Below are 26507 nucleotides of genomic sequence, written 5' to 3' on the forward strand. Positions count from 1 at the left end.
TTTTACACTGTTGAGATGAGTTTTGAAAAGAGTATGCTTGGTTTCACTTTTAGTGTGCTTATCTGCCTCAAAATCCTTATTGGAGGTTTTGCATAATATAGTCTTTCTGTTCACTTGTTCTCAGATTACAGCTACTGTTCTCATTTGTTGGGCATTCACATGATGATGCCCATTTGTTCTACATCTTTGTATCTATGAATTTTCATTTTTCAATTTTCATTAGATGCTTCAGGTGCCATTTTCCTTGATTTCTATTTCTCTTTTGTGTTTTATGTTACATAGGTACTGATTTATTCACTAATGATTCAAACTTACAGATCCTCTCAAGAGATGTCTACATTGTAATCTAACTGCATTCCAGCACGTGATTTTTGATATACCTATGTAGATCTATACACATGCCATACTTATATATTTCTTCCATGTTTTGACTCCGTGTTTGCTTGTAAAAATGAAGAAGAAAAGGGAAATGAAAGAAGTTAAAACGGTTCTTAACATGCACTCAATTTGCAGACATATTAATTTGAATACTTAAATCTTTCTAACATCCTCTCTACACAGGTATTTAGGGGGACAAGTTGTGGGTATGCCCTCTTTTGATGGGCCTGTGATATTCCCGTATCACCAGTTCTTACTGACTGGTTTTCACTTAAGCTTGTGAAACTGTTGTTTTCTTGGTTTAAATCCATGAATGAGTTTATGTAAAGCTAAAAGTAGTTTTCTCTTGAAATTAGTTTCTATTTATTACAGAAATTGACTTCTTCAAACCCTAGAATCTTGTTTTTCACTTTTCTCCTGCTTGCTGACAGAGTGACATGACAGACCTTTACCTCCATTTTACTTCATAGATCTAAAATGTGTAGTGCTGTGGCCTTACATTCCAGATCAAGTAAGGAAACACTCAATTTAGAGAAAATAATCCAACGGAAATGATTTTTGTAACTGTGTGCTGCAGATTGGAAAGTCTGCAGGAATCCAAGAGAGAATGATAGATTTGGACAATATTTAGAGCATATCCTTCCTATAATTGCTACGCATTCTAATTGTTTCATTACTGGGATAAACAATGTGCCACCTCTCTGTGAAAATAGACAGTGTTTATGAAATATTTCTCATTAAAGACATGCTGAACTAATAGCTGTACAATAACCACAGAGATTCATTTTTGGGAATGAGGCTGGCTTGGATCGCCACAGGAAATGCATTGATATTAGTCATTCTTCCAATGTTCACTGCTTTGCTCAATGTATTGATTCTCTGATGATGAGCAAGAATAAAGGCCAATCCATCTGTATTTCATGATGAAAATCAAAGAATAACATGAAAAAAACTTTTTTTTTTTTTTTTCTTTTTCTCTCTTAGTAGATTCATGTTATGCCTTTCTTCCCTGGCACTTTTAATGATAAGAAATTCCAGTATGGTTTGACAGCTATAAGCGAAGCTAATTACAGAATCTGAGATCTTAGGTTTCTGTAAGTCAATATTCAGAACAATTTAGAATATATTTGAACAATGTAGAAAGAAAGGTCAAGTTACAATATTAATTCTTTCAAGGTAGGCCCAATATATTAAAATATATTTCCCTCCCTATTTGAAATGTTGAAGCATTCAAATACAATCAAGATACTTTCGTCAATTATCCATTTAAATCAAATGAGAAAAGAGGTAGATTTGTGCCGTGCAAATTTTCTTGCATTTTAATGATGTCAATTCAGAAATAAGAAATTCAGATAAGTGACCTCTCAGCAGCTTTTTAAATGATGCTCAGTAATACATAATTTATCTGTAAGAATAAGGACTTTGACAGTCAGCACAGGAGTTTAATAAATAATGTCTGAATACTTTTACAGTACATTGTCATATCTGCTCTGAATGCACAGGCTGATATCTTATATTGAGTTCTAAATTGGGGAAATATTTTTCTGTTTTTCCACAAAACTTTGGACATTTATTTGTGGGTTTGGAGGTGGCAAATTCAATTTTTTCTCTTCAAGAAACTGAATGCGGAATAAGATTAGTTTCTGATGACAGATGCAAAAACATCTGTAGATATCTTATATCTAGTGTCATTCTTTCATCCACCTCTGGATGAATACCTTTATTGTTCTGCATGTTAGTGTTCTGTTTGACAGCAGTGGTGAATTTCCTGTGGTTGTTTGTCACTTTTAGTACAAAGTAAATGTTGCTTAGATGCTCCAAATTGATTATATTCACCCTCAGGCAATTTCATAATAACCTATTGTGATTAAAAATCATAAAACACTATGTCACCTCCAGTCCTTATTAAGATAATTGACCCTCCTACTGAATTAATAATACAACCTGGTTGTTTAAATATGCTTACTACTAAATAGTTCTCCTAAAGTCTAAATGGTAACATATTTTGGTGAGATAATTGAGCTTGTTTGCCTTCTTATTCAGTTAAACATTGTGGGTGGATGAGAGCATATTGTTTAAAATTCATCCTGACAGAAAAATGTGGAAGGCCTCAGATTTAGCAAGGGATTCTTTTCACAATTTTCTAGTTATTTTACTCATTCCTTTGCTATTAAGTTGAGAAGATTACAAGTGAGAAGCTAAGCTATTCAAACTTAAAGTTATCAGTGCATAGAATTTCATATTACAAATTTATTGGCTCTGAAATAAATATATTTATATGGTAGAAGCAATACTTTTGTATTTTTATTATTAATCCAGGTTTAATTTATTTGTTTAATTATTAGAAAATTGTATAAATATGATTTAAAATTAAGCTGTTATTTGACAATTTGTGATTTCTGATAGAGATCATTAGCTTTGTGATATGTTAAATTTCTTTCAGTGTTGAAATTCATGCAAGTCGTTAATTAGATGTATGGAAAATTAGATGTATGGAAAATTGCCTTCATATTGCCTAGTCTTTGTTCCCTTCCCAAGTGAGTGCCAATGAAACCAACACATGGGCAGTAATACATATGAAATCTTTGTTTCTCTCATCAACACAAGCATTTTTTATTTTCTGTACATCACTGTTGCTTTCGCATTTTCCCTTTCTACCTACTTCCCTTCTTTTCATGTTTCTCCTTTTCTCAGCATTACAAGTGAGTACATACTTCATTCAGACATTACAAAAAATGGCCTCATTCAAAAAGCTTGTAAAAAGTCTGCTTGAAAATATGATCCTATTCATTTATTACTTTTGTTTTGCTGTTGCTGTAGTTTTGCACTATTTTTTGAATAATTTTTTTATTTGTGCAGCTTTGTTTTAATTAAGTAGAAATCTTTTTGCTTTCTTTTAAATCAATGGTAAACATTCGTAGTTGTTTAGTTCATTATACAGTAAATTGATATTATGGACGAATTACTGTTAACAGACTCACACAGGTCTAATCAAGTTAGTACTTCTGTGGGGAACCTGAAAGGAGTTTTAGAATAAATATGTATTCTACTTCATCATTTAAGTGCCAGCAAGTACATCAGCATAAGTGCATCTCCACTTATTTAGCATAGAATTCTGAGTACATATTATTTAAGCCCTGAATCTATGTTCCTTCTATATATGACTAGACTACGTGGAATGGATTAATGAGTAAAGTTGTTGAAATCTGAACTTTGAGTTTTAAAAACTTTATAAGGCATACAGAAAGTAAAATATACAAACAAAAAGAAGTTGTCAAGAAAAATATTTTAGATATAGATTTCTTCATAGTTTAGTGCTTTTGCATTCTGATGCAGCATTGTGGTTTCTTTATCAGTCAGAGAATAATCTTACATTCCATACATTGCATATGTTGACCTATTGAGTAACTGGGCTTCTCAGACAATGTCTACTATCAACCTTTATTTCATTGCATTACACTTAGCACCTACACAAAAACATCTGGATGTTATCATTGCTATTCTAAAGTTGCATCTAATCAACATACTAAGTAGTGTATATTATTAAATTCTTGCATCAGCCAGCTATATAGAGAAATTATCAACCAAAACAAACAAACAAACAAACAACAACAACAACAAAAAAATCAAAATTATATTTTAAAAAATCCCCAAAATGGCCAAATTCAATGAAATAAATAAAATTATTTTTTCTCAGTATTCAGCTGCTAAGTCCAGTATGCTAGTAACAATTCTTTATCCTTCCTGACTTAAAAACAGTTAGTCTTTTCTGGGATTGGTTCTTGAGAACTTTTTACTTTGAGTTACAAAAGTAATAATAAGTTTAGCCTTCTGTATTTGCTTTAATATGTAAAAACAGTAACACAAAATAAACAGATTATGAAAGATCTGATAGTGTTTATCTTGCTGATATATCTCCTGAAAAACTTCTGGTTATTTTCTAAACTCTGACTTGAAAAAGTAGGAAGCTTTTCAAAGAGAATTTGCTAATAAATCCTAGTTATAGTAGAAAACAGGTCATGAAATTATTGTCCCAATGTAGTCAATAGCAAAGATTCCCTTTATTTCACTCTTTGCTGGAGTCTAGAATTGCCACAACTTGATTGTGTTAAATGGATATATATGTATATAAACACATAGATAGATAGATAGATAGATAGATAGATAGATAGATAGATAGATAGATGTTTACATTTCTTTCCACTGAAGATTTACTACTTACTCTACCACATCTATTTGTCCATTGTAAGTTCTTGAGCCCTAAGAATATACTTCTGCATAGGGCGGGGAACCAAAATCAATATAACCTCTCAATACTTAGGACATCATTTGAAAAATATAACTTTGATAAAGTAAGTGGATTTGTCAGCCCCCTTTTTAAACTGTAAACAAAGTGGTCGCAGGATATTTCTTCCTTATTTAAAAGTTATTCCTGAGAAAATTTTAAACTCATTCCTATATCTATCTTTTTTTTTCTTTTTTTTTCTTTCTTTTTTTTTTTTTTAATGAATCCAGATATAATTTTAACTTGTTTTGTTTCAGTTTCCTAATTCATAGGTTAGCTGTTGACTTTACGTGGATTCAGGAAGATACTGAGTTTCTAAATAATAGTATTTGTTTGCCATTCTCGTCAGCTTGCAAAATTCTAGGTATCTCAGGCTTGACCCTATTCATGCTTAATTCAAGACTGTCATTCCTTCCATGGAAATACTATATACAGACAGAGAATGAGAAATTCCACAAGGTTTAGGAAAAAAAATAAATAAATAATAGACATAATGTATTATTCCAGTCACTGACACCTTCTGTTTTCCTCAGGGTCCTTTTTAATATGTGCCCACAGAGCACAGAGCCTCCTATGTAAAATGTTAAAAGGTTGTGCTGCAAGCAAGATAAAATCCCCAAGGGGTAACTCTTATTGTGCTTATTTTGCATATAGGTAAACAAAAGATAAACCTATTCAGTAACTTGCCAGAGATATTCCATGCTGGGACCACTTCTCCACCTGAATGAGAAAGCTGAAGTGCAAATGTCACGCTTACTTTATTACAGCTGTAAGCTCCTGCCAACTGAAGTATCTTCAGTCTTTTTGATTCTATCAATGAATCCTCAAGCAAAACATAAGCTGGTCGTAGCTCAATTTCTTGCACAACAACAATAATTGTATTACCATGGAATAAATAATTTTTAATACAATGGTCAGGCAGAAAATTAATCAATCTGAATGAATCCAGAAGCAGTTAACAACCTACTGTTACTCCATCACATACCGATCCAAAGATTAAGAAAGCAATGCCTTGCATGGTATATGACTGGGAGATTTCTAAGAATTGCTCACAAAAATTTCTGACAGTCAAAAATAAGCATAAGTCAATGACAATTTTTTGTCAAAAGGGCTGTTATCTCATTTCTCTGAATGATATAAACTAAGTTGACAAAGCTCTGTCCAACTGTTGTCTGCAGCAGAATCCCATTCACTCTATCGATGTTGCTGGTCCAGAGGTGCTGGCTAAACTGTGTTTTTAACATAACGATTACGATACAGTTTTGTGAGCTTATCCAGTTAGTGTCACACTGCATGGACAATGCCTAATAGAATGAGGCTCAGGATTTTCAGTGGCCTGTAGCTTCTGCTGTGAAACTGAGAATGATCTTCTAGGTGTCAGAGGACATGGGGAGAGGATCCTCAAAAGCATTTCAACTTCTTCATATTCAGTGGTGTCTTTTTAGAGTTGGCACCATTTCAAAGTAATGGCATGAGTTACACACCAAGTTCTTCTTGTGTAATTACTTTGGCTTCCAGTTAGAAAACAGAAGAAGGATTAATTCTAACACTAAAGATGGAGCAATGCAAACACTTCTTAACAGCAAATTCTGGCAATCTTTTCTCTTAGTCAGCAAGCAGGCAATTTCCCATTAAAAATAACATCTGCTTTGAACACAGTTTACAAGCAGTACTACTTAGATACTAGGATATTAATATTCATATAAAAAGAATACCTGTTGGTAAGAGGATACTTCTTGCTAACTGTTGGTCATTAGAGCCACATTTTATTACACTGGATCCTCATATGAGGAAATGTGTGCGTAATTCAGTGAAGATCTCAGTGCATTAACAGATCTAACAGCTCTTAAATGGGATCTAAGAGAGATGCAGCCAGGGTCTACCCCTTCTGGTTACACAGCTGAATTGCCTTTACCTGTGCTTCCAGAACTGACCTGGTCCTTTCCGCAGGTTATCAATCACTGGTTCAAGCTGTAACTCAGTAGTTCCCATACATACAGGAGTTGTTACCGTTTATTTCATTTGAATATTTTCAAACATTTGGTTCAGAAGGAGCTTTGAAAAATGATGTATTTGCTTTTTTTCTTATAACATACCATAGATTTTTAACGAAGGATTGTTTTTCCTGTGTATATATATACTACTGTATTGTTTAGAAATTCAGATAATTCAAGTGCTTTTCTTCATAAGAACGCATTCTCCCTTCCTAAAGGCACCATTTATATTCTTTGGCTGTTTTTTTTCCCACCAGATAATCTCTACATGGTTTTCAGTACTGTCATATAAATGCTTCCATATGTTTATTTCCCATTATTATTTAAAAGTTTGCTAGATAGTGCTAAGCGTTTGTTTATTTCTCACTTTGCTATGTGTGGAAAGTGGAAGAAAAACATTTTAACATTTTTTTTTAATGATATGGTTTATGAAACTGAGTTTCTTGTGGGGTTTTGTATATGAACTAACATTTAAATTCTTTCCATAAGTCAGGTGTAGTCAGGTGCAATCAGTCTTGCAGATTTGTGAAACACAAACTTCTTACACTGAATAATTCAATATTTGGGCTTTAATAGTATTTGAACAGGAATCTATGTAGGCTATAAAGTAGATAGGTGAAAAAAAGGCAGGTAAGACTTGATTTCTGTCTGAATCATGAGCATTTGAGATTCTATGCCTGCTTGCCCCTGGTCTGCCAAGAAGCCAGTAAGCTGAGATCCAGAAGCAAAACATTACGAGACCTGGCAATGGACTGGGTGGAGAGTTGCCTCCTTCTCTGAACAGCCTGTCCTACAATCCCAGAAAGGGGGTGGTGCCATGTTGGTCACAGCCCAGCCATCCTCTGCAGTAGCCACAGTCCTTAGCTCTAACCAGGAAGGCAGATCCCTAATCAGGATGTTGTTGGGCCTGGCACAATAGATTCTAGGCAGGGGAAGGGCTGAATCTCAGCCAGAAATGATCCAGTGCAACGTATGAGAGCCTCAGGAACAGATGAATCTCCAAGCAGAGCAGGGAGACCCTTGCTGAGACTTCTGTTCCCTTCTTCTATGTAGCATCTCTTGTCAGCCTGTTGGCTGTAGAAACTCCTAGATTAGGACAGTGAGAGAGCATCCTGGGCTACAACATAAGTTTTCACACCTGGGAACACAGAATTCAGGAGCATACTCACTCCAGGCCCCTGTGTACTTAATAATAATAACATGGAGTATATTGATGGGAATTAGCTGCCTTGAGATCAGACTTAATTGGAACTAGTATGAGGCAAAAGACATTTCAATGGTAACAAACAGCAACAAAGACTTTAAGAAAGAAAGGAAAGCATCCTCAGCTCCAAAAGATCTGTTCTCACCACCTCAACATACCTTGTCAGCATATTTACCAACTCCATACAGAGACTAAATTCACTTACAATTCATAATTCACACTAGCAAGTCTCCTCAATCATTCTTTTATAATCAATATTTTTTCAGGCTGTCATGGGACTTCAATCTGGATTAACTTCCTATAAAGATTCTTCTATTTTCCTTCAGATCTCAAGAGATGTAGATGTTTTTGGCAGAGCCTGTGCTGTGGCCTCCAAGTGTTAATGTGAAAATTTTAGCTGAACTTTATCCAATGGGCAGAAGTGAAAAATGAAAGCTTTTCCTCCACTTGGGAAGAAAAGTGTACAAATGGACACACTGAGCCTTTTCTCCAAATCTGAAGTTTTAGATCAACTGTAAATTAACTGATGTAATTTGACTGACCAAGCTTGTTAAAAACAATACCTCATTCTTTTTATCTATTCTATTTGCAAGCAGATGACAAGTCCAAATTAAAGTTTGGAGGGGTAGAAATTTAGTGTTTTCACCGTACCTTTCTTCTTAAAATAGTTAATTGATCAAACATAGAGGAAAATTTTTCTCCATTTCTCATAAAAATCTGTTCACGTTTAAATAATTAAATATTTTTGACGAGCCCTAATGCCAAGATTCACACTTTTCATTTCAACATATATTTTTAAACTTTTAATTGAGTTGGTATTATGTTATCTCCTGGTTATGAAAGATTCAGGAAGAAATAAGAGAAACACAGCTCCTGCAAACCAAATTCCTGCATTGTCAAAAATAAACCATACACTGAATTTCTAATGGATTTTCTCACCAAGGGACTTAATCCCAGCTTCTTGCTAGAGTAACCTGAGTGAGATAGAATCTGCTTATCACCCTTTCCCCTGAAAGTACAGAAAGGTAAACAAGAAAAGCAACTTGTCGGCATTGAGACAATTACTCCTGTTTCTAACACCACAGCCTAAAACTGATAAGAGTTTTTTATGAGGCATTTTTGTACCCAGATTACAAGAAATCCACAAGTGTTTGAGCATTCTGCTATCTAGATTTCATGTTGTTCCTTGTGTCTTTATTTATCTAAAAGCAAAGTTATTTTGCTTTAATTTCAATTAGCTTGAAGAGGAGAGGAGAGGAGAGGAGAGGAGAGGAGAGGAGAGGAGAGGAGAGGAGAGGACTGCTGATTTATTCTAGGCTCTGTTATTTCATATTACCAAATGAAACTATGGGAGAAGGTGCAGAGCTGTACTATTTCAAACCTAGCCATTGATGATAAAAGAATAAAGAAAGAAGGTCCCTTCTGTACATATCCACAGATTGTGCCCATAGACAATTCCTTTGCAGAACATAGTTCTCTTCCACTGCTGTGCTTGCAAGCAAGCATGAAAAGGTTAAATAATAGACCTTCTGTTCAGTGATCCTTTCTCAGAACAGAAGTGTGTGCTCTCATGAAGAGAAAATTGTTTTCTTTGGTAGCAGAAAGATAAAAGTAGTCATTAACCTTTTGTCCATAGATTGAACTTTATTTGCTTATTTCAGAAAGAATTTTATTTATTTATTTATTTATTTATTTGCTGCTGTGATAATCTCCAAAGCATCTTCCTCAAATTTAAATCTCATTGGAAAGTGGTGGGATTTGTGTTCCTCAAAAAATTACTCAGCAGTTTTTTTTTTTAACTTCAGAGATTCCACTCAAGCAAGCATCAAATTAGTCCAATATTGATTTTGCTTTTCACTAAGACTTACTTCCTTTTGGAAGATGAGCATGGACAAAGATAGCCCCCCAAAAATCTTTTTTTTCTTTCCCAGAATGAATCATTTGAACAGCAGAGAAATTCTGGTAGGGATAGAGTGCTTTGCCTAGAAAAGCTAAGCTATTTTGGAATAATAATCCATGCACAGGAAGAAAATTGGAAAGGCAAATGCCCAGCTTGAATTCCACTTGACCATTGGGATAAAAGTGAAAAAAGTTTTTACAAGTATATTAACAGTAAGAACTAAGCTAAGGAGAATCTCCATCCTTTACTGGATATGGCAGAGAAAGAGACCATTGAGGATAAGAAAAAGGCTGAGGTTTCTCAATGCCTTCTTGATATGTGTTTAAAAGTCAGATCGATTATCCTCAGGGTACTCTACTCACTGTCCTGGAAGTCTCAGGTGGGGAGCAGAATAAACTCCCCATGTTTAAGGTGGAAACAGAGAGCTACTATTCCATCTGGAATACTGCAATTCCACGGGGCGTGATGAGATCCACGCAAGGATGCTAAGGGAGCTCATGGAGGTGATAGCCAAACCACTTTCCATCATGTTTCAGCATTCCTGGTCAACTGGAAAGGTCCCAGAGGACTGGAGTCTTGTCATGTGACTCCTGGCTATAAGGGTTGTAAGGAAGATCTGGGGAACTACAGGCTTATCAGCCTGACCTTGGTGCCAGGGAAGGTTATAGAGGAGATCATATGTAATGTGCAAGAAAGCCAGGGGATCAGACCTAGCTAGCATGGCTTCACGAAAGACAGATCCTGCTTGACCAATATGATCCCCTTCTATGACTGAGTGACTCATCTGGTGGATGAAGGAAAGGTTATTGACATAGTCTACTTAGACTTCAGCAAAGCCTTTGATGCTATCTCCCACAGTATTCTCCTGGAGAAGCTGACAGACCAGGGCTTGGACAGACAGTCGCTGCTTGGTTAAAAACTGGCAGAATTGTTGGGCTCAGGAAGTGGTGGTGAATGGATTTAAATCCAACTGGTGACCAGTTATGAGTGGTGTTCAGAGGGTTGGTATTGGGGTCTATCCTCTTTAGTATTTTTATGGATGACCTGGATGAGGGGATTGAGTGCACCCTCAGTAAGTTTGCAGATGACACCAAGTTATCAGGAAGTGTCGATATGACTGGGAGTAGGAACGCCCTACAGAGCAATGTGGACAGGCTGGATAGCTGGGCTGAGGCCAGTAGGGTGATACTCAACAAGACCAAGTGCCAAGTCCTGCACTTTTGCCACAACAACTGCAGGCAATGCCACACACTTAGGGCAAAGTGCCTGGAAGGCTGTGCAGAGGAAACAGACCTGGGGGTGCTGGCTGAAACTTCACTCAGCTAAACATGAGCAAGCAGTGTGCCCAAGTGGCCAAGAATGCCAACGGCAGCATTGCCAGCAGGACCAGGGAAGTGACCCAGGAAACTACAGGGCCTCACAATTCCAAGAACAGTGATTTTGTAGAGTTTCAATAACAATAGACCATAGTAATACAAAATCACACTATTCTGTGTTAAGAATAAAGGATTTGCTTATGTGTTTAAAGACTACTATGAGACACAAGAAAAACTGACACATCAAACTAAATTCTGACTTCTACATTTGATTCTTTTGATACAGACCAGATAATGCAACAGAGATAAGTCAGTGTAAGAGGAAATATACTGTAAACACTTAGAAGTATATCATTTTAAAAGAGCAGCAATAAGGTTAAATAAATAATTGTATTGCATGCAAATAATAATCTATACTGTATCTATTTTCCATAAGTTTTTCAGATAATCTTGTTGTTCATTTCTGTATGCAAGTATGGGTATTCTCTGTGTTCCACATGACAGCATATCTTACTCAAGCTGTTATTTGACACCTTCTGTGTCTGCTTCACAAGAAATTGCTTTTGTGGAGTGTAATCCACTCTGAATTTTCGTAAAATTTATGAATGCAAAAACAAGTTTCTGTACATTCGTGAAAATTATCTGCATAAGGTTCAAGTTTACCTTTAAAGAGATTTCTAAGGAAGTCCTAAATGAACTTAAATAGCAGCAAAGATTTTTTATATTGAGTCACTAGTAGTCAGTACTTCTGAAAAACCAATCAGCTTTTAAGATTTCTAAATTAGGAATGGATTTTTAAATGTCTCTGGAGCATGTTGGCAACCTGGGATGAGAGAGAAGTTTCTACATGTTGTTTGTGGGTGTTTTGATTCTTTGATTTAGGAACACAGTCTGCATTAGGATCAGTTTGTATTGTGAAGTAGTTCAGATTTTACACTGAACTTACAAAATGGGGTTTTGAAACCAAAATGGCATTGACATCTGAACTGAATCTGAGAGCTGTGTTCCCCTCTGAGGATACAGATCTCAGACATCTCAGAACAGAGAGCTCCCCGAGATAACAAAAATAACTCACTGAGGACACACAGGGATTTATATCACACTCTGCTCTCTTAGAGGCTTTGGTGCCACCTTATATGTAGCAGGAAGCAGCTCTTTTTATATGGGGAATTCTTTGCCCTGAATCCTCTTTTGCAAGCAGGGCCTTCAAAAAGGATGCAGTTGCTGTTATTTGTTTGTATGTTTGCTTTTATTTTTTTATTTGTATCCCCACGTCAGAGGAGAGGAAATATACAGATCTTCTCCATCTTCTCTGACCCCCCTTGACACACCAGTGGTAAGAGCAGTCATCAAGAACATCACATGTCTGAGTTCACCTCACTTGTCCATCTACACAGGCTCCAAACTTCTACATTGTTCAGCCTGGAAAGCTACCATGCCTGTAAGGCATTGGACAGCTTAAACTGTGGCAATCTGCAGGTCTGTGAGAAGCTGTTTATTTTCTGTAATACTCAGTGAGCCAGAGAGACAAAAGAATCCAGAGATTAAGTCTGTAGGGAAGTTTCTGTCATCTAACTTAAAGAAGGAAATTCTGTATTTTAACAATTCTTCAAGCATATTCTGTTTGTTCTACATTAAGCAGTCGCTGGGTAAAATGCTGAAATACTTTTAAGAACACAGATTGGAGCTCAGGCTGTATCCATACTATAGAGCAGAAAGGAAGAGTCAAAGGTGTGCCTCATTAGTGCATGTCAGCAATGCTTAGATGCAAGAAATCTGCTGAGCTGCTCAGCCTTGTCAAGTGCTGTTTCTGACCACTCAAAAAGAAAGCTCACAGGATCGTGTACCATTTCTAGTATTGTAAATATCATGCACTGTGGTTTAATGACTTAATGTTTTATATGAATTCCAGAGTTAGATTAAGGGGTTTTGAAAATCTCAGCTCAGAACAGAGATGTCCTGTTCCATGGGTTTTGTTAGCAAGCATTTCTGAAAATATTCATATATTAATATCATGACTTGGGGTTTCCATGTCTGAAACTGCTAGCTTTTGTGCTCTTTTGAAAAATTAGTTTTTCAAATTAACACTTGATCCTTAATGACAACAAGTAGGAAGTTCTATGAATTGCAGGTGGGATGTCCAGTCCCATTCCAAAAATTAAAATCAACAAAATTGTTGGGTTTGGGCTGTGGGTTTTGTTTGTTTTCTAGTTTGGTCTAGCCAAGATATTTGGTGACAATGTTGGTTTATAGCAGTTCAATGAATTTTTGGTAATGATTTGAAATCAGTTTTCTTTAAAACTGTTACTTGAAGCATGTTTGTGAACATAAGCTACCATAATGTAGAAATTCTCAACTCTTTGATGACATTAGATAAGTTACATACACAGTTGTAAACAGTGCCTTAAATGTTAATCAGAGGAGGCTAGTTACAAAATTTACAAGGTCATTTCTGACAGAATGAAAGGGAAACAGGAAAGAAATTATGTATGAAGTTACATTTCCTCTCCCATGTGGAGTCAGGAAAATTTTTTCTGCATTTGCCAGAAAAGAAGGATGATCATCTAGTTTCAACCCCCCCTGCTATGTGCAGGGTCGCAAACCACTAGACCAGGCTGCCCAGAATCACATCCAGCCTGATCTTGAATGCCTCCAGGGATGGGGCAGCTACAACCTCTCTGGGCAACCTGTTTCAATGCATTACCAACTTTTGAGAGAAGAATTTCCTCCTAATATCTAGAATCATAGAATCATAGAATCATAAAATCACAAGGTTAGAATGCCTGTTGACTCAGAAGAATCAATGCACTTGCCCTGCTGTGAGTGTTCCAGGTTTAATCATTTGTTTGAAGTCAGATTGGCTATGTGGGTGTGTATGTAAACTACTGTGATATTAGTACTCTGAATCTTCCTCACAGGTCCCAGAATATGTTCTGATCCCTTATGAAAGGATTTGCAGATTTATTTTCTGGCATAGAAAATTTTTCTTGAAATATTCTTGATCAGCTCTGCTAAACAGATGTCGTGGGAACATTTGGGAAAGGCTTGTGCAAATCAAGGACTAGAGAACAGCAGTTGTCTTTGCAGCAATGGTATTTAAACTTTATTATTGTCTGAGCAGCTCAACAAGGATCCACTATTCACACCTTAAGGACAATGTGGAAAAAATTTCTTAAAATATCTTGCTGTATTTACATGAAGTCAGTCATCTGTAGCCAGCTGACTATGTACAAAGGATAAAGAAAGCAAGACTTTTTTGATACATTGCCAGTACTTTTGTGGTCAGTAAGAATTAGAGATCACCTTCTTTTTTTAACTTTGTCACTCAACACCGCTGCAGTTGACAGTAAAACCTAACTAATATGTGAACTGATCCTTGAAGACTTGGAAACTAAAATACAAGAATCTTATCTTTGCCGTGGAAGTCCAGTGAAAATTCATTGAAGAGACTGGAATAGCTGATGGAGATATAACCAGAGCCTTACATCTATCAAGGAATCTGAATATTTTGTCCAAATCTGAGGTCCAGTGATGTTTGTCATTATCAATGATGGCATTGTAGCAAGGGTACTTGTACTCAACGCTATCAAAGAACATAATCACACACTTTTCATTTAACTTGTTTTATGCAACAATATTTCCCAGAGTATACAGAAACAGTGATAAAGATTGAACAGTTTCAGTTTGCAAAGACCCCTTAAGCAGAGATGCTTAAGCAGAGAGCTTTTTGCCTATGGTTCACCCTCTGTCAGTGTTGGCACTTGTGTAGATGCCTCATTGAAGTTAGTAGAATGTCTGGCTGATGGTTTTGAACATTGGTGCCAGAACAAAGAAACCAAAGCTACATTGCTTGGTCTTATTGTGGAAATATGTGGGTGACAGATCACTCCTGTACTTTCTTCATCTTTTCTATGTACTCTGTGAGGAGTCCATATCCAAGAGTAACAGATTTTCTTGTTTGTTGCTGTTGCTGAGAGTCTCTCCAAATCCAGAATATGACTGATGAAAGGATTGAAGAGTGGGTGGCAAAAGCCAGTGAAATCTTCAGAACACGGCTTTTTTCTTGTCTTTTTTTTTTTTTTTTTTTTTGAAGGCTTTAACTTAAAAGTATACAGATGCATCCCATTCCAAGCCAGTAAACATAATTGTTTATTTCTTCTTATACATTTAACTTATTTCTTGATGAGTTACAATTATTGATATTGGTAAACTTTAGAAACAAAACAAATTGACTTTAAAGGAAAGTATGGGAAACCCTAGAGAAAATCAGGAAAGTGTTTGTGAAGGACTACTTCAGTAAGATCTGTAGCCAGCCCTCTGCTATGAAAATAAAAAAAACAAAAACAAAAACCAACTCATATATCATGAAGTAAGTGATGCAACAAAAGCAGAATATGTTACAACAGCAGAAAATTACATGATCAGGTTGGGATAACTAAATATTAAGTAATGAAACTGTGAGGAAACAATTACAGTTTGTGCTTGTTTCTGTAATGTTTCCACAACAAGATCAACAATCCAGGCTGGATGTGGCTCTGAGCAGCCCGGTCTAAAGGTTTGCAACCCTGCACATAGCAGGGGCGTTGAAACTAGAAGATCATTATGGTCCTTTTCAATCCAGGCTATTCTATGATTCTGTAATAACAAAAGCAGGAAAAATGCTTTGGATTAATTAGGAAGTAATTCTAACTTCTCATTTACTATGAAAGAGAAATTGCTTTAGGAAAAAAAAAATACTTGAAAATAAAAGCCCTAACAATTTCTCAAGGACTTTTCAACTCAAAATATGTGATCTTTAGGTATAATTTGAAATGAAATGTCATTTGTGAAACCCTTATTGCTTCAGTATATTTTAAAAAGTTCACAAAAATATTTTATCAGTTTCTTTTTCCTTAGTTTCTCTTCAATAGCTCTATGATTAAATAAACTGTTTTGACTATTCTGCATAGAGGGAAGGAGGGACAGTGTGTGTATGAAAGTTTCCTGGAAAAGTCTAACCTGCTGCAGCTAGATACCATCATAGTTTTTATCAGCACAAAGATTAAGGAATCTTTCCATACCACCTGTCTGAAGTCATCTATAGAGAGGGAAGAAAATTTTAGGTTCTTCCTACTCACCAATAAATGGATTCAATTAAAAAAAATCTCAAAGAATCCATCAATTATTCAAAGGAATTGCTGCTTTCACATACTTAATACTTCCATCTCTGCTATGGGTGAAATTCAGCCCGAGGCAGGTGATCAGCACTAGGCCCATGCTCTAAATCCCAAGTCAAATCCTCCACATTACATGCATATATATACATATGTATATATATATATTCATTATCACTCCTTCTTCATCCCACAGCAGATAATGTAGTACAAGTGGGGATAACTGAGTCATTTTCTCATTATAAACTACTTTACAATTCAATGCAAAAAGGAAAAAAAAAACCATCTACATTAATATGTATAAGAGTTTTTATAGTTGATAGATTTTCCATGTAGAAGCTAAATCAATCCCCTTCACATATGTACTATTTTACTACAGAACTGCACTTGCTATTTAGCTTTGTGCTTTTGTATTCTTTTACATTCTTATAACATAGCAGAAATATTGTTGGTGTTGAAAATATATTTGAATTTGATGACCTGGCATACAAAAGCTATTGTTGAGCTGTTTTGTTATTAATTTTTACAAATTAGAGACAATAAAACCAGAGATATTTCAATGCCCAATGAGTAATTTCACATTCAAATTAAATATACTTCAGATTCAGTGTGAGATTCAAATGCATATCATGCATAAGCGTATTTATTTCATCCCAGCATCGCTGCATAGTCAAATAAGCTATGTTCATCTACCTACATGTGTGATGTAGGACTTGAATCAGTATTTTTGGATTCAGTAGAATTCTCTTACATCTGCAGAATCTGCTGCATTATAATCCAAATACATAGCACTCTGGTGAATACTTGCTTGTTCGTTTCTAGAAATCTGCTTTAACCTAAGAAATATTGCAAAATATACTGGTACAGAAAGAAATAATACACAGCATACATATAAAGAAAAATTCTCTCTCTGTTTAATTTGATATTAAAACTTCAGCTGATTGAAAGGAGCCAGGACTTTAACATCACCAGTGCTGTTTCTGTGTTATATTGCCCTTTGCTAAGACTAGTTAGAACAGGTATTTTTCTAATTAGCAGGTCACTGTCTACCTTGAATAGTGCACTTAGTCAATAAAGAATCTAGTCTATATATGACTACTTGTTTAAATTCAGATTACTAATTGTAGGGGAACTGTTGGATTATGGCCTGAACCTCTAATTGACCACCTGAGGCGAGCAGTGAGTCAGCCACAGGCAATTCACCTGTGTGATCAGAAGGGGTGGAGCCTGGCTGCACCTCTCCTAGACCCCATGTCTCTCTGGAGAATGTTCTTTGTGGAGTTTCTTGTGAGCTTACTATACTGGTGAGTATTTTCTGTTTATCTTTGGTCATTTTTTCCAACATGGTAATCTTACTAAGCCTCATTTCTCTGCGTACTTACTGACCATCCAATACTTTACAACATCTGTATGCTTATTGATCTTACGCTAATATATGAGATAAATGATCTATAGAGTGCTAGGGGATATGTCTTGTACAAAGTGTGAGTGAGGTTCATTTTCCGTAGCAAAGCTGCATGGAATGGTACTACAAATGTCATAAATTGTTTTGCTCCCAGGATGAAATCACTGGGAAACCCAAGTGTTGCTGTCTTTTGTGTTTCAGCTCTGAGCTATCTCAGGTAAAATGTAATTTAGGTTTCCTATGTACTCATTTTTATTCTCAGCATGCCCCTCTAAGGCTAGGTCTCTCTGAGTGCATGAAGGGTACGTGACTTCTGATGCATTGTGACTGCGAAGGATGCAGCATGAAACCTAGCCTATGCTTTCAGACAAGTCAGAAGACATACCTGGGAGGAACTCATCTGTTATAAGCAGGCACGTTATGAGCTCTTTTTAATAAACTGGCAAGCTGCATCTCAAAAATGATTAGAATTTCTCATTCATTTGACGAACTGTGCTCAAATACCAATGCTCAAGTTGTCAGGGACTGTCAATTTCTGGGTTCTGAAGGAACACATTACTTTAGGTAAACTTCCACAAGGAAAATAGGCATCTTGCAAAAGCATTCTGCCTTGCTGCCAGCTGGCATCCTGATGGGCTGACAGGAAGCAGAAGGCCTCAGGAGTACCAGCTTTCAGATGTGCTGTACTCAGTTGCCTGGGATCAAAGTGTCCGTAGTTCTCAAGGAAATCATAAGGGCTGTCTTACTGCCAGTGGAGTTTGGGAACATGTTTTAGCAGGGAAATGGAAAATTTACAAGGTTTTGCTCCATGAAAATTAACCCAGAATTTTGAAATATTTTACCTGCTATTTGAAAAAGCTTTCATTTGTAGCCTGTAAGTGTAGTGAAAGAGAAACTTGTACTTTCTTCTTACAGAGAAAACTGTTTTTAGCTCCTTATGATTACATTTTGGTAAGACTGGCTCTGGATGTGATAAAATATACTCACAAATTTTAAAAGCAGAGCTCAAACTAGTGGAATGGCTACTGCAAAGTAGATAGCTGCAGACTGCTGAAAGTGAGAGGCCTTTTAGTTTTGCTGTCTAAAGGATGTTAAAAAAAAAAAAAATTCAAGAGGTGTTTTATTTTGTTGTTTTTTTGGTTTTTTTTTTTGGTTTTTTTGCTATGAGCATCTTTGCTCTGAGAAATGATGTGAACTCAGGGCCTAAGACTTCAGAAAACTGTTTCCCAAAGTACTGATTGCTATTCCTCATCATTAAGGCATATTGCTTGCTTCTTATGATGTTTGCGTAGAGCCACACTTTGTCTCCATACACCTAAATGCTAGTCTCTTAAGGACTGAGGAGGACATAACATGTAGAATCAGAAGATGGTATTGCAGCTCTCTCTCAGCTGTTCTGCTCTTCTGGGCTTTCCAAGTATTACTGTCTAACTCTATGTATCTACTTTGTGTAGCATTCTTGGAGAACACAACACTAGCATGTCATTCAGTGCCTGCAACATACCACAAACCACTCCAATGTTCAGAATTGCATGTATATTGCTGTTATCTTTCCTCTTATCTCATGTATTTCCTTGTAGTTTTACTTCCAATGCACAACAGTATTTCTGTCAATATTTTAGATGCCAATGATTGGCAGTGGGGATGACTAATGTTTTTTCTATTGAAATGAAATGTTGCGTTTCATGAAAACTGATTAGAATAGTTGCCAACTCACGACATTTTTAAGAAGACTAGAACTGTAAATCTCCAGTGGAACAATAAGGCATGATTGATATGATTCACTGAAGATACAGAGGTATCTTGGCATCCATTTTGTAACTCAAACAGGAAGTTACTTCAGGGACTGATTTCTTGCTCCTTTTGTTTTGCGTTTAACATCTAAGCATGTAGTGGTGCAGAGGACTAACCCATTTGATATATATTAACTTGCTATTTGGTTTATTACATTTTATTAAAGCTATTTACTTAATTTTGTTATTTTGTGCTCATTGTTGACCTTTTTGTTAAATGTGCAGGGTGAAAAGCTTTTGAAATATTCTGAATGGAGTAGAAATAAACAAAAATAGCATCTAGCATTTCTGTAAGAGACCTTCAAGTATTTAATTCTGGTTTGGGTTTTTATTCTGAGTGATAGAACCATTGTGTTTTATTATACAGAGAATTTTAGTGACTTTTTTGGAGTATTTGATTCACAATGAAATGAAACAGGATAATCCTAGACTGTTTTCCAGTGGTAATAATTCACTTTTCCTATACATGGTTTAATTTTTCCCTGCTTCTTTTTCATAAGAAATCATTAAGAGAATAACTACTGGAAAAGTTTATTATTTTCACCCTGCAGTGTGTACCTATCACCTTAGAGACACATTCTTCTTTGTTCCCTGTTAATTTTTATTTTCTTCAGACCTCTGTCAGCTATCTATAGGTAAACACGTGTTCATGAGGAGGAGAACAAATCTCTACAGATAACTTCTATAACAAACCTTGATTTGGGTGCATCCACAAGCAATTTAATCAATACTTATACCATTTGAAGTAGTATAAGTTAATTTCCATTACATTTTTTTTGACAAAACCAGTTAACAATGAGCCATTACACATTTCTCGTCTCTATACCATTACTTTTAATTAGCTTAACAATCAACTTGTATCTTTCAGTACATGCCTGCTATTAATGCCATTCCATTTATAACTTCTTGGCTACCCTTGTGTTTTCTGTGCCAATTATTCTTCCCTCTGAGTGATCAGCAATGGAAATGATCAGGCACTGAGAAAACATGACCTATTAAAGAGTGGAAGATCCATATTTATTTCAAGAAGATGGAAGGATTACAGTTGTCTCTAGTCTCAGCTTGCAATCTTTTCAAGTGGTTGCAAACACAAGAGAATAAATTGTTGTTGTTGCCCATTGCTTATCCTTATTCGCTAGCAACAAGGAAATTTAGGTTAAAAATAAGAAAGCTAGCAATGCTGCATTAGGTATCTCAGGAGATGATTGGATGTATATTAGGAGATTTAAGGGCTGGACAAATATTGGCCAGAGATCATTTAAATGAAGTTGATCTTGACATTAGCAAAGATACAAAAGCATGTCAGGACACACAAAAGCATAGTTCATTAATTGTAGAGAAATCTCTCAGAGGAGCAAGAGTAGTAGCTATTTAACTAAAATTAATAGCGCTGATAGATATGAAATAACTTATACCACTGTTAATTTCAGTTTGCTTAAGTGTGTTGCTTCAACAAATGAAACTCAGTCATATTAAAGCATTTTTATGGGAAGATTCAAGTCCTTGCTACAGATCACAGAATCAGTTGTTCCAGTAAGTATCTCAGTTACTGAGCAATTTGTTTCACTAGCCAATTTACCAACTGTTGTGGTTTAACCTGACAAGCTTATCACCACACAGTCCTTTGCCCACTTCCCCCATCCCAGTGGGATGAAGGGAAGCATCAGGAAAAAAAAAGTAGAACTCATGAGTTGTGATAAAACTATTTATTAAGATAGAAGGAAAATGATAATGTTATATACATTTGCTTTATGTATTACTTGTTATGACTATATACATAATTGTTTACCACCTTCCAATGACCAGCTAGCTGCTAGAGCAGTAGAAGAGAGATGAACACCCATCCCCTTTAAAACTCCTTCCTCGTGATGTGTTATGGTATAGAATATCCCCTTGGCCAGTTGAAGTCAGCTGCTCTAATTCTCTTCCCTCCCAGCTCCTTAGGCCCTTCAATGCAAATGCCCTTGACTTTGTACAGTGCTGCTTAGCAGCAGCTATAAACATTGGTGTGTTATCAACCTTGTCTTTCTCCTAGAACCAAAACATGGCATTACATCAGGCACTCTGAGGAAAACAATTCTGTCTCAGTTGAAACCAAGACACCAGAAGTTACAGAATCAGTCATGGGATGATTTGATTAGAAAGGACCTTTTAAAGATCATCTAGTTCCAACTCATCTGCCCTCCTTGAGAAATGTAGGAGGAGCGATTATCAGTGAAAGCTGCTCATCCTAGAAAGAAGAGCATTCTCTAACTGACAATTGAAGAGATTAAAAAAAAAAAAAAAAAAAAACCCCCAACAACAAAAAAGTAGATAAATGTCTAGTGTTGTTTGAAACTCTGAAATTTCTAAATTAGCTTAGTTGATGTTTTAGGCACAACGAAGGGAGACATAGGAGCACATAACAGAATTCTGGAAAGACGCATCATAGTCTTCAGGGTCTGCTGCAGTTGTTTTTGGAGTGAGTGTTGTGGGGACATATGGACTGCGGTGACATACAACAAGCTGTGATGTCCCTGAGCAATGGATTGCAAACACACTACCCTCACCATTTAGCCTTGGGCACTGGTAGAGCATGGCCCATTCTGGCTTATGCCTGGACTTGAACTGGGTCTGTTCAGCCTTGAGAAAAGAAGACTGAGAGGGGACCTGATCCAGGTCTATAAATATCTAAGGTGTGGGGGCAGAATGGCGAGGCTGGACTCTTTTCAGTGTTGAGTGGAGACAGAACAAGGGGAAACAGCTGGAAACTGCAGCACAGGAAGTTCCGCACAAATGTGCAAAGGAACTTCTGTACAGTGAGGTGACGGAGCACTGGAACAGGCTGCCCAGGGAGGTGGTGGAGTCTCCTTCTCTGGAGATGTTCAAGACCTGCCTGGATGCCTACCTGTGCAACCTGCTGTAGGGAACCTGCTTTGGCAGGGGGGTTGGACTCGATGATTTCTGGAGGTCCCTTCCAACCTCTACAATTCTGTGGTTCTGTGACTCCTATCAAGCAATGCTATTTGCGAAGCCTGGGGGTGCAGAGAGCAATTGGTTTGGTGCTGCGCTGTGTTTCAGGGTCTGATGGAAGCAGCTTTTGGTGCCCATCTCTATAGCCATTACCTGCACTTCCCTGGCCTACCTGGCTCAGGCAGTTGGATCTCACAGAATCATGAGGTTGGAAACCACCTTTAAGATCACCTAGTCCAACCGCCTTCTCGTTACCATTGCTACCACAAACTAAACCGTATCCTGTAGCTCCTCATCCAGATGCCCCTTCAACACTGCCAGGGGCAGTGACTCCACCATCCCCCTGGGGAGGCTATTCCAGTGCCTGACCACTCTCTGAGAGAAAAAGTTTTTCATCATGTCCAACCTAAACCTTCTCTGATACAACTTTTGGCCATTTCCCTGCATCCTGTTCTTTGCCTGGGAGAAGAGGCCAAATCCCTCTTCACCACAACCTCCCTTCAGGAAGTTATAGAGTGCAATGAGGTCTCCCTGAGCCTCCTCTTCTCCAGACTAAACAATCCCAGCTCCCTCAGCTGCTTCTCATAGGATTTGTGCTCCAGACTCCTCACCAGTTTTGTTGTCCTTCTCTGGACACGCTCCAGGGCCTCAATGTCTTTCTTGTAGTGAGGGGCCAGCAGCATCAGTAGTGAGTTGTGTGGGAATGTGTCCCCTGGGGTGGGCACTAGAGTGCAGGGAGATGCCAGAGCAAAAGCAGAACATGTGCACAATGCTTTCTCTTCCTCTGCCAAACTATCACCACCAAATCATTGTATTTATACAACTTATTTTCTCCTTAAGGATCACAGAACATTTAAATGGCTTGGTTTTGCTAGGGAGAGGTTTTGAATATGTTAATGATGAACACTGTCCTCAGCAAGAGTAAGGAAAATAAGCCGATTTTAGAAGTGCTCACGAAGATAGTCATTCTGATTGCAACTGTCATTAGATACGTATATTTGGACTGGGCACTGAGTTTTAAGATGTTATTCGAAACACAAAATACGTAGGTACCCATTCATCCTGATACTATTCCAAAATGTAGTAACTTTAAAAATCGGTGATGGTAAACTTTCAAAGAGTCATTAAAAAAAGAAACATACAGATTTAAGACATGGAATGACAACTGAAATAGGTGTGAGTTCTGAAAGTGTTTCTGCTAAACAGGCATATTCTGATTTCTAAGAAAAGGAGAACCAGATGGGCAAAAGTGAAGCATTCAGTCCTTACATGGACATAAACAAAAATAAATGATTGGTTATATTCTGATTGCTTATTTGTTTTTAATGCTATTCTCTCCATGCGAAGTCCAATTCAATAGCACACTTGTAGATATGTAATTTATTTTGAGATCATCAGAGCTCATTTTGAAAAACAAAACCTTTTGAAAGGTACACAGATTGCTAGTAAGGAAACTCTACTCTGAGGAATGCTGAGCATCTTCTTCTGTTGACTTCTCCCTGTGCACAGAACTGTTAACCTGCCAAAAGCATGCTGACATAGCATCAGGCAATACCTAACAAAAGATCAGGAAAGTCAAGAAAATGGCTTTCAACCTGTGAACTTAATTTACTGTGAATCCTGTGTTGATATGACTGAGGATGGAAAGAAATAGAGTTCTGGTTGTTTCTTCAACTGACTGCAAACCAGACCTAAAGATCTGTGCATTACTTTGCACTGGTTTCTAAACATTATGTATGTTCTTACGGAAGTCTGAATGGCTATCCTATTGTTTTCAGGCTCAGTGGAAGGAAAGTAAACTTAATTTACAACTTAGATTTCTAAACACATAAACAAGACTTTCCTGGACTGTTTTCTCTTTTGAGGATTATACCATACTTTTGCCTAATCTATCTAGAGGCTTTATTGTTATATTCTTAGATGATCTTACATTGAATAGGCATGGTACAGTGAGAATTCAGACAAGCAAGAAGAGTGCTGCAGCTCTCTGTATCTTGTGCCGGAGTCAGAACCATATCTCTGTATCTGGGCAGCCTGCTATGATTACCCCTGGCTTACCATGTTACACAGAAATATTAACTCTTCCACGCACATGCTTCTGTCATTTCTCTAGCTCAGTGGATGGATGAAGCAACTGAGAATTAGTTTCTTACAATTACTGTGCTCTGTCTGATACTGTAGGCATAATACAAAAATTGACCAATTGGAGATTTGGGGTATTAAATGTTAACCTTTTTTCCTTAACAATCAGCTCAAACTTTCCTGAGATTGTCCTGAGGGCAGCTGCCAGGAGCCTCCTGAAAGTGCGGTAACTTTGAAGCTTTTGAGGGCCTTAGCACTGCCAGAGTTGCTCCTTCAGATTTGGAGTATACTTTGCTGGAAGAAATTTTGGCTGACAGACAAACAGCAAGCTGCTGGGGTAATAACATTGGTAACCGCTTTTTGAATTCAACTTGAGTTCTAGTAAAAGCTGAAAGTCAGATCTTGTGAGTATGGCTTGGTGAGGAAACGGTATAACTGGGAAGCTTGGAAAATAAATAAATGCTTACCAGAGAGGAGCAGCCTTATCTCCTGAAAACTATAGCTGAAAAAATGCTATAAATTGAGGAAAAAGTGAAATTGCATATAGTTATGTTCAAAGTCCTGTTTTGTTTCCTCATTTTTTTGTTTGGAGGAAAAAAAGGGAATGAAGACCTCGTAATGGATGCTTCTATTTCAGTTACATTGGGCTGTTGATACACACAGCATCAGTGACTTTTTTTCAGTTTGCTAAGCTAGCAGGTTCCAAGTCATCAGGATATCTGAAGAATGATCACACAGAGATCAAATAGTTGTAAATAAGAAAACATGAATTTGAGAATTTATGTCCAAACTGTTCCACTAAAAGTTTTTTAGAAGTTATTTTTGAATCACATTTCTTTTACTAAAAGTATTTTATTTTCACACTCATTTATTTGTTAACTCAAAGAAGAAATAGAGATTGGTTGCACTGAACCCTGGAGAATAAAAATATCCATCATTATTCTTTACTAGATTTTGAGTTTTTTTTTCTTTTCAGTGCTTCTCTTCCTTTCTTCCTTGTTCATTGTTGCTGCATTTCACATCACTGCCTTTTGCCTCCTATTCTCCTAGATATATCAAGGAATTTTTCTATTTGCATAGCTTAAAACAGTGTTGAGGATTGCCACGCTACTGGAGCTTAGCATTTTCTTAGCAGTTAGAGCTACTTTATACAGCAAGAGACAGCTATGACAACCAACCATAAGCTCTTATTGATCCACAAACCCTTATTGCCGTGTTCAGGGTAAAATAAGCATCGTGTTGAAAGATCTTGTTATTTGTTACTGATGCACTGTTGAAAAATGTATTGGGTATACTGGACCAAAGTAGTTGTTGCTGGAGTATGTTTGGGTTAAGGCATAAAAAATTAAAATTTGGTGTTTACGTATTTCCAAACTTCATTCATTTAACAATTTCACAAATGAAAAATGATAGTTAAAAAAAATAAATTACTGACAGTCTCACAACTATTTATATGTGGAGACAATAACCAAACCAAATTCTAACTAGCTTTGAATTCATGTATAATTCTTGTGGGGATGAGCTGTTGAATTAGATCTGTGTTTAGGCTTGAGAAACAATTTATCTCTAAAGTCTTCTGTACACAACTGATAGTGATACATATAGTAGAAAATGAGTTGCTTAGGAAAGAAGTATCCATCATTGATAGTATGAGCATTAGCTGACTTCACTCATAAATATTGAGATCTGAAACGCCCTGACCCCAGTAAAAATACACCTTATTAGAAATAATATTTTTATAGATTCCACTTGCAAAAGAGAAAGAAGGGAGTACAAAACATCCTTCTGGTAGAACGCTTACCTATTTTTCCAGACAGATGTGAAACAATGCTGGACTGAGGTGAATGGGATGAGGTTCAACAAGGCCAAGTGTCGGGTCCTGCACTTTGGCCGCAACAACTACATGCGGCGTTATAGTTTTGGGGATGAGTGGCTGGATGATTGTGAAGAGGAAAGGGACCCAGGGGTGTTGGTTGATGCTGTGCTGAACGTGAGCTGACAGTGTGCCCAGGTGGCAAAGAGGGCCAACAGCATCCTGGCCTCCA

The sequence above is a fragment of the Tympanuchus pallidicinctus genome, unplaced genomic scaffold, assembly GCF_026119805.1.
Source record: "Tympanuchus pallidicinctus isolate F22 unplaced genomic scaffold, pur_lepc_1.0 scaffold10, whole genome shotgun sequence".
NCBI lineage: Eukaryota > Metazoa > Chordata > Aves > Galliformes > Phasianidae > Tympanuchus > Tympanuchus pallidicinctus.